Consider the following 17,572-nt stretch of genomic DNA (forward strand, 5'->3'; position numbering starts at 1 on the left):
GTGGTGGGGCGGGGGTGGGATGGGGTGGCTGGGTGATAGGCATTGGGTAGTGTATGTGCTATGGTGAGCGCTGTGAATTGTGCAAGACTGATGAATCACAGATCTGTACTTCTGAAACAAATAATGCAACATGTTAAGAAAAAAGAAAAAGAAGAAGATAGCAGGAGGGGAAGAATGAAGGGGAGTAAGTCAGAGGGGGAGACGAACCATGAGAGACAATGGACTCTGAAAAACAAACTGAGGGTTCTAGAGGGGAGGTGGTGGGGGGATGCGTTAGCCTGGTGACGGGTATTAGAGAGGGCACATTCTGCGTGGAGCACTGGGTGTTATGCACAAACAATGAATCATGGAACACTACATCAAAAACTAATGATGTAATATATGGTGATTAACATAACAATAAAAAATTTTTAAAAATGCAAATAATTGTATTTTTACAGTGGAGGAACCCAACAGATACCATCTTAACCAATGATCAAAGTTAATATCTACGTGAACAGGACAAAAATATCTTCTTTCTGACCTCATGCACTGAGAAGGACACAATATCACCTCTGGGATATTCCTGTCAAAAATATATAAGCTGAAACTAATCATGAGAAAACTGAAAAATGAGGGACATTCTAAAATATATCTGCCTTGTTCTTTTAAAAATTGTCAATGTCATCACAAAGACTGAATGCAACAGGTAATTTGGGTTTTCTTTAGATATGAAGGACAGTATAGGGGCAAGTGGAGAAGTATGAATGCAACCTGAAGTTTAGATAATAGAATTAGATCAATGTTAATTTTCTGATCTTGTAATTGTCTATGGTTATGTAACAATTAAGATCTTTATATAAAACTCTAATAATTAAAAGTGTAGTATTAGTTTGGGTACAAATAGACCAATAAAATTAGAATAGAAATGGAAACAAACTCACAGATATATAGAAATTGGATATATAACAAAACATGTAGTGCAAATTACTGGGTAAAGAAGAGACTAATTAATGATACTGGATAAAATAATGTTTATACTGGAAAAAAATTAAGTTGGATTTCCATCTCTATAAAAAAATAATAAAGTCCTTAATTTGGAAAAGGACCATCAAATTTTTAGAAGATAATATAGGAGAATATGTGACCTTGGGGTAGGGGAAGATTTTCTAAACAAGCTACAAGAGCACTACCATGAAAATAAATTTTATACATGTGACTATTTTGTATATACTATTTTGTGTTTGCTAGAATGGCAAAAATTTTTTAAGTCTGCTAATTTCAAGTTTTGGTAAGAATGTAGAACAAAACAACTCACATGACTATTGGTGACTCTTTACACTTTACAACCTATTTGGAAAACAATTGAGAATTCTCTCCTAATTTGAAGATACATCTATCTCACAAACAAGAAATTCCTCTCCTGGATTTATACTTTAGAGAATTTCTTACACATGTGTATAAAAAGTGAAGTACAAAACATATTCATTAATTTGTAGTAGGCAAGAGAGAAACAAAAACAAAACAGTAACAGCAAATATCACCAAAGAGGAAACAACTCCATTGACAAGAGGATGGGTAAATAAATTGTAGTTTAGCTATGCAATGAATTAGTACACAGCAGTAAAATCAACTAAAGCTATGTAACTCAGCATGATTGAATAACAAAAGAACTCACAACTATGTGAAATAGTAACAATATATTGTTTAGGAATATATGGATAATTTGAAAAAACTAACAAGGAAGAAAAAAGGAATAATAAATACGGAATTCAGGATAGTGATCTCTATTAGGGAGTAGAGAAGAGAATGGGATCAGGAAGAAGCACAGGAATTCTCAAGACATTGTGTAATTGTGTATCACATTGGGGTACTGTGTTTTTTTTTTCTCAAGTTGGATGGTGGTTATGTGGATGTTTGTTCTATTTACTTTCTAATTCACACATTTGTTATAAATGTTCAGATTAGAGCAATTGTAATTTCACCTATAACTTCTTTTTTTCACCTGTATCTTCTATTCATGTGTTTTTACTGAATATCTGAGCAAAATTTTTTGCTGTTAAGAAGTCATGCTAAATAATGTTTCTCATTTAGTATTTATTCAAGATTTCAGAGGAATGATGATCTGTTTTAGATTCAAGAACTTTACTTTTTAGTCCAAGTTATCTGGCTTTGGCAACTTAAATATTGTAAATCTCCATTTCCTGCAAACTGAAAGCAATTTAGCTTAACCACCCTGGAAATAGAGTCTAAATTGTTGATGATTCCATTGTGGCCTCTTTGGTGAACTTTCTCCTCTTTCTCATTGGCTTGTTCTCACTCAGCCCTGAATCACATCAGCTCTTATGTCGGTAGCAGCACCCCCAATACCATCCTTTATCACACCCACCAATGAGTCGACTGCAAAGACTCCCAAATCAATGAATTTGCAACCAGATGATATGAATTTGTGGCTTTGCCTATCCACTTACTGCCTATGTGACTTCATCAAAATTTGTGTCAGGTGGAGAGGGGATGGAAACTCAGTGATCAGCAAGAGAAAAAAAAAACCCTAATACACATTTATTATATTCCTATACTGGAACTGGGGTAGACAGAATAATGACACCCCAAAATGTTCACGTCTTGACCCATGAAACCTGTCAAAATATTACCTTAAATAGCAAAAGGACTTGGCAGATGTGATTAATGATTTTGACATGGGAACAGTACCATGGATTATCACGTGGGGCCAATGTAATCCCAAGCCTCCTTATAAGAGGGCCTCTAGAAGCTGGCAAATCATGAAGTGCACTTCTTCCTAGAGGCACTCATAAGAATGCAGTTCTGCGGACACTTTCCTTTTAGCCAGGTAAGAGCTATTTTTGAGCTCTTCTTCTCCAGCACTGTAAAGTAATAAATTTGTGTTGTTTTTAGTCACTAAGTTTGTGGTTATGTTTTATAATAGCAATAGGAAACAAATACACCTCTTGTGTGTCACTAAAAAACCTTGTGGGCTCTTCTGCCCAGCTGCTGCTGCTGGTGTGACTGGTTCTGACAAGTTTTGTGCAGTAGCAACGAGATGCACCTTGCGCCTCATTTGTATTGCTGAAGGTTTCTCCAGTGGCTGCAGGAACTTGCTGACAAGCATACACAACCTGAAAATGCATGACCTAGAACTGTCCTTGACTAGTGGGGGATGGTTTCTGATGAATAAATACTTCTCACTTTTTCCTTCCGTAAAGAGTTCTAAGATGCATTTCATAACACTCCAGGGAAGAAAGCTCAAGTACCAGTTAAATGTGCTGGTGACCAGCTGAATAACATCCTTCTACTAGTTTTCCCATCTTGCCTGTTTTCCTTCCTGGACCTTCACTCCTCCTGGAGATCATTTCCAGAATAAATCCTATGCATGCCTCAGTTTCTGGTTTCAGAGGGTTTCAGACTAGGTAAGAGATACACACTATGCAGATCGCTTTACCTGCATTTTCTCATTTAATTAGAATACCCACCCAGTAAAGTATATTTATTCATATCCCCATGATTTTATAAAGTGTCTTTGACTCAGAGAAATTAGTAATTGGCAGAAGATAATTCAAACAATTCAACAAGCAATTGATGAAACCTGGATTCACCTTCAAGTTACAAGTTAGGCTGACTATAATACCTGAATGTTTTCTATACTACTCATGTTTTCTGATATACTTCTCAAATATTGTTGGGAGGGTTAAAATGAGATCATAAGTGGGAGATTCTTGGCATAGCTAATTCTCAAAAAAAAGGATTTTAATCTGTAAAATCCATTTCCTTTGTTCAGGAAGGGAAATATGCCACACTCTTCTTTGCCCTCAAAGAAACATGGAAAAATTCAGCTGAGCTTCCAAATCCCAAAGTCTGTGCTGCTTTGAATATTTTGTTCCTATGGAAAAGAAACTTTGAAGAATTTGTATCAGGCAAAGACACTGTAGAGGGAGAACAGCAATCAGTCCATCACATTATGCCCCAAATGTAGAAGAGCAGCTGAATCTGATTGCCCTGCACCTCTAAGTGCAGTGAAATTCTGGGAATTGGGATCATCTGTCACTTCAGACTTGTCATATTCTGCTGAAAAAAACATATAGTCTAATTTGCAAAGTTCTCTTGTGGAAAGAGTCTGAAAAATGTATATAACCTCTGTCTCAGTAATTCCATTAGGAATTTATCCAACCCAAAATCTAAAATGCAGAAAAAGATCTACATGTTGGATGCTTATGGCAGCCGCCTTTAAAATTACAAAAATTGGAAGCAACCAAAGTCTCAAAAAATACTGATGGTTAAGCAATATAATACATCCATCCATACTATGAAATGTAGCAATTGAATATTCAAAATATATTTTATATAAGAAATTCATGGCCTAATATTTGGTTAAAAATGGAATGAATTAAATTGTATTTTGTAAACCAGTGCTTCTACATGTTTATGAGCCTGAAGGATAAGACCATAACTAACTTTTAATTGTTGGGGCTAGGGTGATTTTAATTTTCATAAGGCTTTTGATCTTTTCTGAATCTTTAATCTCTAATAATTTATAACAAAAATACAAGTTTTTAAAAGTTTTTTTTCTCAAGAATAAAAGTATAGATCAACATTTTTACAAGAATCCTTAAAAGGTGGTATTAAACCATTTGACACAGATCTTTGAGTTTGCCAACTTAAAGAGTAGACGTGAAGGACTAGTGCTAGGTATAATCAAGCAGATATAGACACTGTTCTGTATTCATTTCCTTTTCCATTTTTACTTTTGTTTCTGTCTGATTTTCTTGACCCTCTGTAATCTACCTTTTACCTTGTGCCCACAGGAAACTTTCTACTAGGCAAATATAACCATGATACTTCCCTGAAAATAGCGCTTTGATGGCTCTCTGTTGTCATTAGGATAAAGTTATTGCTTGTTTTAGTTCTCTCTCACTTAAAAATATCAGACTTGATGTCAATATCCATTTTAATAAAGGGTAACAGATTGATTTTATAATCTTAAGAAATTTGGATAGCTAATAGAACTGAAGAAAGATCCATAGGAAACAATTCCTCAAGTAATAGAACTGGGACCGTAATGCTACCCAAAGTTTCTCTGTGTGAGTTTTCCACCTCAGTCACTATTGTTTTCTTTTTATTGAACATAAACTTTATTTTCTACTGCATTTAGATGTTCTCCATGTGGTAGGGAACAGGGCTACTCTCAGTCCCAGATTAGCAACTTTAACAGAAAGGGCTTCTATCAACAGTTATATACTAATCCCACTGGAGGATTACAATTAGAGTGGTTTGTATCACGTGCCCACTCCTAGGCCAATTTCTGTGTCTAAAGGACTAGACTACTATGGCCAAGGCTGAATCACATTATTCTCTTCAACCAGTGGCAAGAGTAGAAGCCACCTGCAAAGAGAAAGAGGGTTGTGCTGGGAGATACAAGGTAACAAGATACCCTGTTAAAAAAGGCCTTTGTAAATACACCCGGGTCCACTTCTTAAGTTTTATCTGCAGTCACACTTTTTGTGCCAAATAGAACTATAGGCATTCCAAAATATTCTATGCTGGTTTGCAATCTCTATTTTTATAAAAAGTATTTTCTCAGTCTGGAAACACAATGAATTATCCACCTTTCTCACCTACAAAATATTTTTTAGTTTCTCTGCCTGTAAGAAATCTTTTTCCTGACTCCTACTGGTAGGTTTTAATCTGCTTACACTAATGATATCCCACTTTTCCCACCATATTGTATGTTTTTGGCAGGAGGGGTGGGGTGGGGCACTGTATCATTTTATGTGTATAGCCTGAAAACTATGTAAGACCCTTAATATATAAAAAGAATCTTAAAATGTATTGAATAACTGGAGGGTATTATGCTGAGTGAAATAAGTCAGAGAAAGACATGTATCATATGATCTTACTGATATGAGGAATTCTTAATCTCAGAAAACTGAGGGTTGCTGGAGTGTTGGGGGTGGGAGGGATGGGTGGCTGGGTGATAGACATTGGGGAGGGTATGTGTTATGGTGAGCGCTGTGAACTGTAAGACTGTTGAATCACAGACCTATACCTCTGAAACAAATAATATATGTTAAAAAAAAATAGCAGGAAGGGCAAAATGAAGGGGGGGGGAATTGCAGGGGGAGACGAACCATGAGAGACTATGGACTCTGAGGAACAGACTGTTCTAGAGGGGAGGGGGTGGGGGGATGAGTTAGCCTGGTGATGGGTATTAAAGAGGGCATGTACTGAATGGAGCATTGGGTGTTATATGCAAACAGTGACTCATGGAACACTACATCAAAAACTGATGTAATGTATGGTGATTAACATAACATAAAAAAAAGGAATCTAATAAATAAGCCTGGACCAAATGGTTACTCACATATAAAATAAATCATTTGATCCCTACTTCATGCTATATACAAAAATCAACTCTGGGACCATTGAAAATTTAAATGTGAAAAGCAAAATCTTAAAATATTTACAGGAAATCTAAATAATAACTGATCCTGGAGGGCGCCTGGGTGGCTCAGATGGTTAAGCGACAGGCTTTGGCTCAGGTCATGATCCTGGAGTCCCGGGATCGAGGCCCGCATCCGGCTCCCTGCTCGGCGGGGAGTCTGCTTCTCCCTCTGACCCTCCGCCCTCTCATGCTCTCTATCTCTCATTCTCTCTCTCTCAAATAAATAAAATCTTAAAAAAAAAAAAAACTGATCCTGGAGAAAGATGGGATTTATTTATTTATTTTTAATTTTATTATGTTAATCACCATACATTACATCATTAGTTTTTTTAATTTTATTATGTTAATCACCATACATTACATCATTAGTTTTTTCTTTTTTATTTTAATCACCATACAATACATTAGTTTTTGATGTAGTGATCCACGATCTATTGTTTGCATATAACACCCAGTGCTCCATTCAATACGTGCCCTCTTTAATACCCATCACTAGGCTAAACCATCCCCCACCCTTCTCCCCTCTAGAACCCTCAGTTTGTTTCTCAGAGTCCATAGTCTCTCATGGTTCATCTCCCCCTCGATTCCCCCACCTCATTTTTCCCTTCTTACTATCTTCTTCTTCTTCCTTTTTTTTTTTAACATAATCACCTGTACTTCTGAAAGTTGGGATTTATTAATAGACTTTTTTAAAAGAGAAATTCATGAGACTGATACATTTGACTATATTAAAATCAAGAGGTGTTCATCAGAAGATGTCTCAAAGTATCTTAAATTGAATGTCCTAGAAGCATAACCCAAGATAGGGAATTTTGTGCAAGTAACTTACTGAGGACATGCTCTGAGGAGGAACCTGTAGGGAAATGAGGAAAGCAGTACAAGGAGGGGATGTGGCTGAGTGAAGATGTGGTTTCAGCTCGTGTCTAGCCTTACCCTAATCCCATGGGAAGCTCTGGAACATGAATTTACCACAGAGCAAACCTTGAGATAAGGGGGTGAGCCTCTTGTACCTGCTATTAGTTATTTGGCTGCAGGCTGACTCCCCAGGGTTTGGGTGAAGCAGATCCATTGGCCAATCACTTTTTTTTGAAGGATACAGTTGTAAACTACTAACCAGTTAACATTCATTGAAAACAGCGTCTACCAGGAAAGTCAAAAGACAAGATACAAAACACATGAAGATACTTATGATGCATATAACAACATATTTGTATCACAAATGCATGAGGAAGTTCTATAGATAAAAAGAAATATTGCCAATGTATGAAGATACTCTTAACATGATTAGCAATTGGGGAAATGTAAGTCAACACCATAATGAGATATCTTTTCACATTTCCTTGATTAACAAAATATAAGAAGCCTAACAATAATTACTGCAGAGAGTGTGGATCATTGATATTTCTTGCAACTTGTTGGTGGTTTTATAAATTGTTATAATCCCTTTGTAAAAACAACTTGGCATATTCCTGTCAAGAAAAATATTTACATAACTTACAACCCAACAATTCTACTTCCAGGTGTATATTCAAGAGAATGTTGACCTACTCGTGGCAATACCATATATAAAACCAAAAAAAAACAAACCTAAAAAAACCCCCAAATTTATGTGAATAAAACAATAGTTAAATTGTAGTATATTCATAAAATATCCAGCAGTGAAAATTAAGAGCTGCAACTAAACAAAATAGGATGGATAAATATTAGTAATCTTAAACTAAAATCAATTTCCAGAAAACTAAATACAACATAATTTTAACGTGAAGTTCAAACATGAAAACAAAACTAAACTAATTGTGAACACAGATTCAAAGGAATGATAAGCACAAAATTCAAATTAAAGCTAATTTATGGCTGGACAATAAATCAGGTTGGTGAGATGAAGGAGGAGGAGCATGTTGATATAGTAAGTGACTTAGTTGCAGGAAGAAGTGGATTCATGGGTATTAGTCATATTAACACATACATACACACAAATTAGTATGATTAGTTCACTGCATGAATTGATGATGACTGTGATAAACCTAGGGATATGTTAATTCAATTTTGTTCACCTGAGTTCTATGTAAATAAAAGATCCAAGGAATAAACTTATAAACACATGGCTCTGAAAATTCCACTTAATTGAGTATAGTGCATTAAAATCTAATATCAGAAGATAATTGATTTTTCCCTCCCACTTATTTCCTATGGAATACTGGATAAGACTTTGGAGTCTGTCTTAAGCTTTCTCATCTGAAAAATGGGATGAAAAGTAGTTGTCCTTAGTCTTGTGTGTATCTTGATATTCAAAAGAGACCATATCTGTGAGTTCATTGTCTAAATTGTAGATATACACAGGTATACATATGGATATGGTTGATGAAGTAGTAATCATGTCATCATAATAAGAAATATTTACTGAACGTGTCCTGTGTGCCAGGCATGGAGCAAGGCCTAGTCCAGCTATAAAGATGTATGTGTAGCTGATTACTAATAAAACTAGTATATGTTCATACAGGAATATGATCAAGGTATTGTTGAGGCACAGAAGAAGGAACAATAGAACAAATTATAGAAGATCACAGGAGATAAAATTGTGGTGGGTCTTGAATGACTAGTAGTTTACCATTAGAGAAGAGAAGCAGACATTCTAGGTAGCTTGACTAGCATGTTACCTGGATGGGTTTGGGAAATGTTGGGTTTTTGGAGTTAAAGGCAGAAAGCTATAATCAAAATGAAACTCAGCTGGTGACAGCAGTGACCAGAGCTCAAATTCCAGAAATAAAAATATTTATACCTGTCATGACTTTAAAAAAAAACTCCTTGCATTTAATTTATCCTAAACCAAATCTTTTTTTCAAATATTCAAAAAGTCCCTTCACAGAGAATAAGTAAATTACTGAAATGTACTGTGCTTTCTGAATCTGAGATATGAAATCCATTTATAATTAACTTTTTTAAAAAAACTATTTCATGAATAATATAAATACCATTTGTATTATCACTGTGAGATCATTTCCTTCATACAGAGGAGAATAAACTTCAGGGCTCTATCAACTCCACCCAATTCATTAAAACTTGTCTTTGATTCTCAAGAAATCTCCTAAGGTTCTTTTTCCCTCCAAATTTCCTACTAAGCTATTCTTTAAATTAGTCTCAGTTCTTTTACATTTATTAAACTGTCTGAGAAAAACCACAGGACCCACATCATTTGGAGACTTCTCATTCATGAGCTTAAAAAAAAATCCAACCGTGCTATGGTGAGCACTGTGAATTGTGCAAGACTGTTGAATCACGGATCTGTACTTCTGAAACAAATAATGCAACATATGTTAAGAAAAAAAAAGAAGAAGATAGCAGGAGGGGAAGAATGAAGGGGAGTAAATCGGAGGGGGAGATGAACCATGAGAGACGATGGACTCTGAGAAACAAACTGAGGGTTCTAGAGGGGAGGGGGTGGGGGAATGGGTTAGCCTGGTGATGGGTATTAAAGAGGGCACGTTCTGCGTGGAGCACTGGGTGTTATGCACAAACAATGAATCATGGAACACTACATCCAAAACTAATGATGTATGGTGATTAACATAATAAAAAATTTAAGTAAATAAATAAATAAATTTAAAAAGAAAAAAATCCAACCAACCAACAGCCACCAAAAGATGATTGTATTTCTTGTTACTACTGTATGAATGGGGTCTTTTATTTTATTTTATTTTAAATAATTTTTTATTGTTATGTTAATCACCATACATTACGTCATTAGTTTTGGATGTAGTGTTCCATGATTCATTGTTTGTGCATAACACCCAGTGCTCCACGCAGAATGTGCCCTCTTTAATACCCATCACCAGGCTAACCCATCCCCCTACCCCCCTCCCTTCTAGAACCCTCAGTTTGTTTCTCAGAGTCCTTCGTCTCTAATGGTTCGTCTCCCCCTCCGACTTACTCCCCTTCTGAATGGGGTCTTTTAATGTGTCCTTTTATTGTAGTAATGTTGGACATGGACTACTATTTTCTTGTATGATTAATCCTGTATTTTCCATGCTTAATTATTTTAAAAGAAGAGTGAAGTGCCCCATCATCCCTTACTGTGTCAGAGAAAAGGTGAGGTGTGCCCTTCAAAACAGTGGTCAGTAAATTTTTAATTCTTTTATTTTTTTTCTTTCTCTATTGGTTCAATTGCTGTATCTTTTAGATTCAGTTCATTTCACCTTGATGGAGAAAGTAAACAGCTTCTGGAAGAGTCCAATTCAGTCTTTTAGCAAGTCTAGGGCTTCATTTGACGTGTTGATGTATTTAAATTTGTCATAAATGTAATCACCCTTTGGTGGTTTCTTCCTTATTTGTACTCTCCTTTCACTTGAAGGGCATTTTCTAGTTATCATGTCTCCTCTTATAATTGCCATTTCTAAGCTAATTATTTCTAAATTTCTATCTGGCCCCAACCTCTCCCCTTAGCTTTAAATCCATATATCCAAATTTGTGTATCAGTTTGAGTGTCCCATCCCCTAACCATCTCAGTTTTAGGATTTTTCAGAACAAAAATCCTATTTTCTGTCATCCCCAAATGCTCTTCAACATGCATTCCAATATTAATCATCTCCAAACAAGAAACCTGGGATCACACTTGACCCCTTCCTTCCAAGGACCAATTTCCAACTTTTAGAGATGGTTATCTCTAATGATCTTTTTTACCGTCCTTTTGTAGTCCCTTAGTTCTAACCTTGAGTATTCTATGTCCTCATTCCTATAATGCCCCCTTAAATAATTTCTATTCTTTCCCTTTTCATGTTTATTCTTCATATACCTGCAAGAATGCACCAAAATGAAAAAATATATATGTCTCTCAACTGCTTACAACCTTTTGGTGGTTACATATTGCCCTTAGGAAAAATAAATCATAGTTGAACATGTAATACATAGGCCATCAAAGTGGGGCTAATAATCTCTTCAGGTCTAGGGTTTCAGATTACTCCTCTCTTCGCTTTTTAAGATCTGAGCACACTGAACTATGGGCATTCCCTGAATTTACTATACTACTTTACCACAGTGGCTTTGAATGTTCCTTTTGCTTAGAACCTCTTTCCCTTCTATTTTTCCTATGCCTACCCTTTAAGAGATAGTTCAAGCTTCACCTCACTTTAGATGTTTCCCTTTATCCCTGGAGAGAACTAACCATTTCCTCCTCCTCCTCTGTGTATACAAATTTTTGCCCTCTACGTAGCATCCATCAAACTGACGGCTTTTATTTATTCACAAGTCTAAATCTCTCAATGATGAGTATTTTAAGAGCAGAGGCCATGTCCTATACATCCTTTCCTGGCATCCCAACCTGATCTAGAATAGGAGACTAGTGAATATTAGTTCAATAGTTAAATGGATTGCTTAAAGAAATGAAATGAGAGCCATAAAATAGGTCATGTTTTCTCCTCTCTTCTTTCAGTCCAAGGATTAAGTTCTTCCCAGATGATTGTGGAAATGCCCAAATTGTTGAAAACCTCCACCTTTCCCTGGAAAGGGTATGTTTGGCTCTATGGCCACAAGACAATGACACGGGGGCAATGGTCCAACACCAGTACTATTTGAAAGGCTCAGTTATTTACTTCTGACTTCACACTTGCCTAAGGTCACAACACTAGGAAGAGATGGAGCTGAGATTCAAATCCAGTCCAGTCTGAGTTGTGCCAAGCCCACACAGCTCTTGATCCAGTTTCTCTTCCAGCTTGAGTTAAATACTGAGCCTGCATTTTTTTTTCTTACAATCATCGGGTCTCTATTACTAATCTCTTTTGATCAACTACAAGCATATGTGTCTTGGTCAAAACAAGCACTAATTTGCAGCCTAAACTTCTACTTAATGAAGAAATCTTTCAGAGAAGCAACAAAGTATGCAAAGAAATAGCTTTGCTAAAACATATATTCAATTTGCATTGCCAAATAGCACATTGATCCTTTTAGTGTAAAACACATGCATTCAAGGTTATTTCACTATTTTCTCCAAGAGGGGGGATGGTGGTGAGGTGGCATATATAGCTAAATACATATATCCAGATGATTCTTCCCACAACAAAGGAATGATGTGCTTTAAAATTTGATTAAAATACCTACCACTTAGAAAATAGAAAAGCTCTGATATTACTTAAATATATTTCCACTTGAGGTTTAAAAAAAATGTTAAAGTCTAATTCAAATGAACGAATGAAAAATAACACAATAACAGTAATAGTCATAATAACAATAGCAATAATATCAAATAGAGCTATTTGCCAAGTTTATTTTGTACTTTCATGTAAATCTATTTAATCCTCACAATTACTCTTTGCAGTAGATAAAATTATCTCTATTTCACAGATATCTTAAGACATTATTTAAGATAATGTCTGAGATGTACAGATTAAGTTACTTGCCTACCGTCATATAGCAATAATAAAGCTAGGATTCAAATTCTGAAAGTCTGATTTCAGAGTCTATGCTCCTAACTACTACAATACCTGAGTGAGTGATATACATACCATATTATAAAACACATGTATATATGTATGCATGCACTCAATTCTCAAATTTGTATATATATGAGCATTTATATGCATACACTACATATAGACACATTTCCACATGCATTCTATGCATATACATAGAGAAATGGAGACATACATATTTATACATATACACAAAAATATATGAAATGTGATTAATGTAAAATAGAAATATAGCAATCACATTGGTAACTTTTCCTACAAAAATCCAACTAGGCCTCCTAAATTCAACAATAAGAAAAAGAAAAATTCCCTCACAATTATATTTAGCAAATATTTTCCAAGAAATATTGTTTAATCACTTGAGGGAAGCAGAACTTTCTAAGGCTGCAGCCAAGTTAAACTTTTGAAAATTGTTTTTGTAATGTTTACCCAGTGAGATCATATTTTCATTGCCCTGATGAAATACAGGTGCAAAATCTAAATACATCAGCCCCTATAGTGCGGTTTCCTGCTGAGTTCCTTTCCTAGCATGCTAAAATCCTTCCGCCTCCTTTCCTTCTACCTTTGTCCTTTACCCCAGAGTTTATTGAACTCATGTGATTCTAATAATATCCATTGAAAGGTAAAGCAGAAGGAAAATACCATTTACTGAATACCTACTATGTGTCAGTAGCTTTAACAAGGAATATTTCATGTAAGTGACTCAATGATATTATATGGTGTGCATTATTTTTACAGAAGGAGAAATGTGGGCCCAGAGAAGTTAAGCAACATATCCAGGAAAACAAAGCTATTAAGAGATAGACCCAGAAAATTGGGGTGTTCTCTTGTAATCATAGCAGAAAGAAAGGAAGAATAGAATTGTAGAATACTGTTGTTGGAAGGGACTTTATTTATCCCATTGTAGTTGTCTGTTTACTATGTACTCCAGGAGGGAAATGAATAATCTTATTTATATTTGAACCTCCAGCCTTATGCATTGAGTTGACACAGAGTGCCCACTGGATAGCTGTCTAATTTTAAAAAATTGATTTTAAAAATACATTACAATATCCAAGGGTTAATATGTGTCAAACATTTTGCTATCTTTGTCATATACCTTCTTTCCTTTAATGGACTCTAGCACAGGCTTCTAACATTGTATTTGAAGAAACTGAGGTCCAGAAAGTTAAAGCCATTTATCCAATGACAGCCAATGCATTTGGAAGTGACCATTTGGAATTTGTGCTCTTTGCATGCCACCAGAAATAATTCTTCATTACTGACATATTTGTGTTTAGGTGACTTGAACTAAACAGATTTGAGCCAAATGGAAAAGAAAACTATAGATTCCTTGCCCATCTAAATTGCCAGTGCCAGTTCACAGACCAGATGGAAAGAATGTTTACTCCTAATAGTGTTAGGAGGTTAGGGCAGCATTTTTGTTTTCATAAGCAGGGCGGCAGCACCCACTAGCCTAGAGCCCATGCTCCCATGCTGGGGGCCAGAGCTGCCAACTATGAACCAGAAGGGTAACAGCCTCTGCTGGGAATTCAGACCCACAAATCCCTGCATGGAAGATAAAATCTTTTTTGCTTCTTAATTCAATCACATACCCAACTGGCAATCTTGCATATCAAAATGGGAATCCTGGGAGGCTGTTGGAATATGCAGATCAACAGAAGCTAATTAGCATTAACTTGCAGCCCTCCCAAACTGATTGGCAGCACAGCTGTGGGGACCCAACAAAACACGCTGAGTTGCATGTTTGTCAGGCCACCTGCCACTTGGCGGAATCCAAAATAGTGCAAACCACCATGCCATAATAACTTGGTGACCTTAGTTTGAGAAGGGTAGGAAATAGACGTATTTGGATCATGCAGTAATTAGTACTGCCTTCACCTGACACTCATTCAACAATAGGCTTCATGAAAGTACCTTTCTCATCTGACGTTGTGATATCTTAATTGAGGTTGACAGCTACTTCCTGAGGCTACCAGTTCTCCATGAAGTTTGCAATCTTACTCAGAATCACCACAGGCTCAGGCATTGAAACACTGGTACAATTTCATTTCCAGCTTCCTAGAGCCTGGCTTTTGTTTCTTAAACCGAGGGCACTTTTTAGGAATAAACACAAAAGACATTAGCGCAGGTACAGGGAGCATGAGAGCCAGAGACCTGGCTGGGTGACCTTATGTAAGTTTCCTAACTTCCTCAACCTCAGACTCCTCATCTGAATTGTAGCACCTCATGGAGTTATTGTGAGCATTGGATTAGGTAATGTGTGAAAAGCCCCAGCACAAAGTAGGGGCTCAATAAGTGACAGCCATTTTTTTAATAGTAATTAAAATATATACATACACATACTCAAGAAGAGAGGGGCTGACCTAAGATCTAAGTTTTATAACCTGTCAGTGGGGAAAAACATTGTAAAAATATTTATAATAAATTACTATTGCTTTTATTTGAGAAATTTGCAAAGTACATTATAAACCTTCATTTTATTCAAGTCTCCATCATATATATATATGAAAAGTAAACTTTGGTAATAATGAAGACAGTTGCTAAGCACTATTGAGAAATTATAATGTCAAACATTCTATCATTACATACCTATCTTATCTAAACTTCGCAAGCCCAGGAAAGGAGTACTCAAACATCTTAAATTTAAAATGAAAACTAAGGCTTGGGAAGGTCTAGCAACTTGCTCAAGGTCAACCTTTTAATTCAGTGCTTTTTGTCTTCCTGCAGATTTTGGATGACCCAAATAATAGCTATATTTTACACTTGAGTTCGGTTTCATTCTCTTTTTTTTTTAATCTATTTTCTATTAGTCACCACACAATACATCATTAGTTTTTGATGTAGTGATCCACAATTCATTGTTTGCATATAACACCCAGTGCTCCATGCAGTACGTGCCCTCCTTAATACCCACCACTGGGCTGACCCATCCCCCCCCCATCTAAAACCCTCAGTTTGTTTCTCAGAGTCCATACTCTCTCATGGTTCGTCTCCCCCTCCGATTTCCCCCCCTTCATTTTTCCCTTCTTTCTCCTAATGTTCTCCATGCTATTTCTTATGTTCACAAATAAGTGAAACCATGTGATAATTGACTTTCTCTGCTTGACTTATTTCACTTAGCATAATCTCCTCCAGTCCCATCCATGTTGATGTAAAAGTTGGGTATTCATCCTTTCTGATGGCTGAGTAATATTCCATTGTATATATGGACCACATCTTCTTTATCCATACTTTATTCTTATTAGAGAACTGAGTTCCCTATTAAAGTCTGCAGGAGAAATTGAATATTTTCTCGGTATAGCCGAGAAATGATGTATGCAGTAGGTGCAAGGTTGGGAAGATTGTTAGGTTTCAACTTGGCGGTTTCTAAGATCCATTTCAAATCTGAGAAACTAACTGACATATTTATACCCTCTTTATTGTAGTTAAGTGACAACTTATCTAAAGTCCTTTTAGCTCCAGTAGGTGAGGCAAGTGAAGTAATAGCAGCTTCAGTTTTAACACAGTTTTGACAATGGTGACCCTGGGAGAGTAGGATTGAGTGTTCTGAACTTTGAGTGGAATAATCCTTCTCCTTTGGATATGGCAATATCTCTTCCACTGATCTATTTCATGTAGATGTTCTGAGATATTGTGGGATTTGCTTTTGTTAGAGTTTTGATTGTTTTTTGAAAATCGAAATTCCTTCTGTCTATCCATTAGTGAACTGTTTGTAGTTGCCTGCCAGAGTAAGTTCACTGTGCCAGCAATCTTCTTGGTCACTTTCCCTCATCTCTCTACCATTGCTGTAATCCCCTGCTACCTTCACACATGACTTGTGAAACGTCTTAAAAGTGTATACACTTGGAATGGATGAAACACCAACTTGGAGTTAGCCAAATAGGATTCCGCTTGTATCTTGGCTCCGACCTCTTGGTAACGGAAGCTGGAAATTGGGTGGAGATCACTTCAAAGCCTTATTCTAGCTCACTAGGCAAGGGTGAGAATGAGATCAATGGGCCATGAACCAACTAAATGTTGTTTGTACTCTAAATTTGCTCTTAACCATTGAATATTCTATCAAAGTAGGTTTAGATTGGAGAGTGGCAGGCAGAGGGAACATAGTCATGAAGTAGGGTGATTTGAGCTGTAGTATCTCTTATGGCATTATCAAATACAGATGCAAAATACAAGCAACCAACATTTTGGAAGCACCTGCAATGTTTAAGGAACTCGAACACATAATCTCTCAGTCATTTGACAGATGAAAAGAACTGAACACAGAGTTGGACAGGAGGAACAGAGCTAGCAAATACTGGTGGCAAGATTAGAGCCCTGTCTTCACTTATGCTTATGTTTATGCTCTTTGCTAAACAATTTCATCTCTTAGCCTAGAATGCAAGAGATATGTCAGACATAGAAAAGAGGGCTAGCATGGAAGACTACAATGGGACACAGAGGGTTCTACTCCTCTCTGGTATCAGTGACCCTGGACAAGTCACTTATCCTAATATTAAAAGCTACATTGTATTGGGTCAGGACATGCAATAAGCACCTAACATAATTGCTTGTTTAATTCTTACACTTCCCTATGAGAGAGAGATGATTAACTATTTTATGGGAGGTTAAATAATTTTTCCAAGAAGTACCTGGTGAGTATCTTGGATATAAGTCCAGGTCTGTCAGGCTCCAA

This window comes from Callorhinus ursinus, unplaced genomic scaffold (genome assembly GCF_003265705.2).
Source record: "Callorhinus ursinus isolate GAN/ISIS: 27379988/994484 unplaced genomic scaffold, GSC_fseal_2.0 scaffold9, whole genome shotgun sequence".
In the NCBI taxonomy this organism is placed as follows: domain Eukaryota; kingdom Metazoa; phylum Chordata; class Mammalia; order Carnivora; family Otariidae; genus Callorhinus; species Callorhinus ursinus.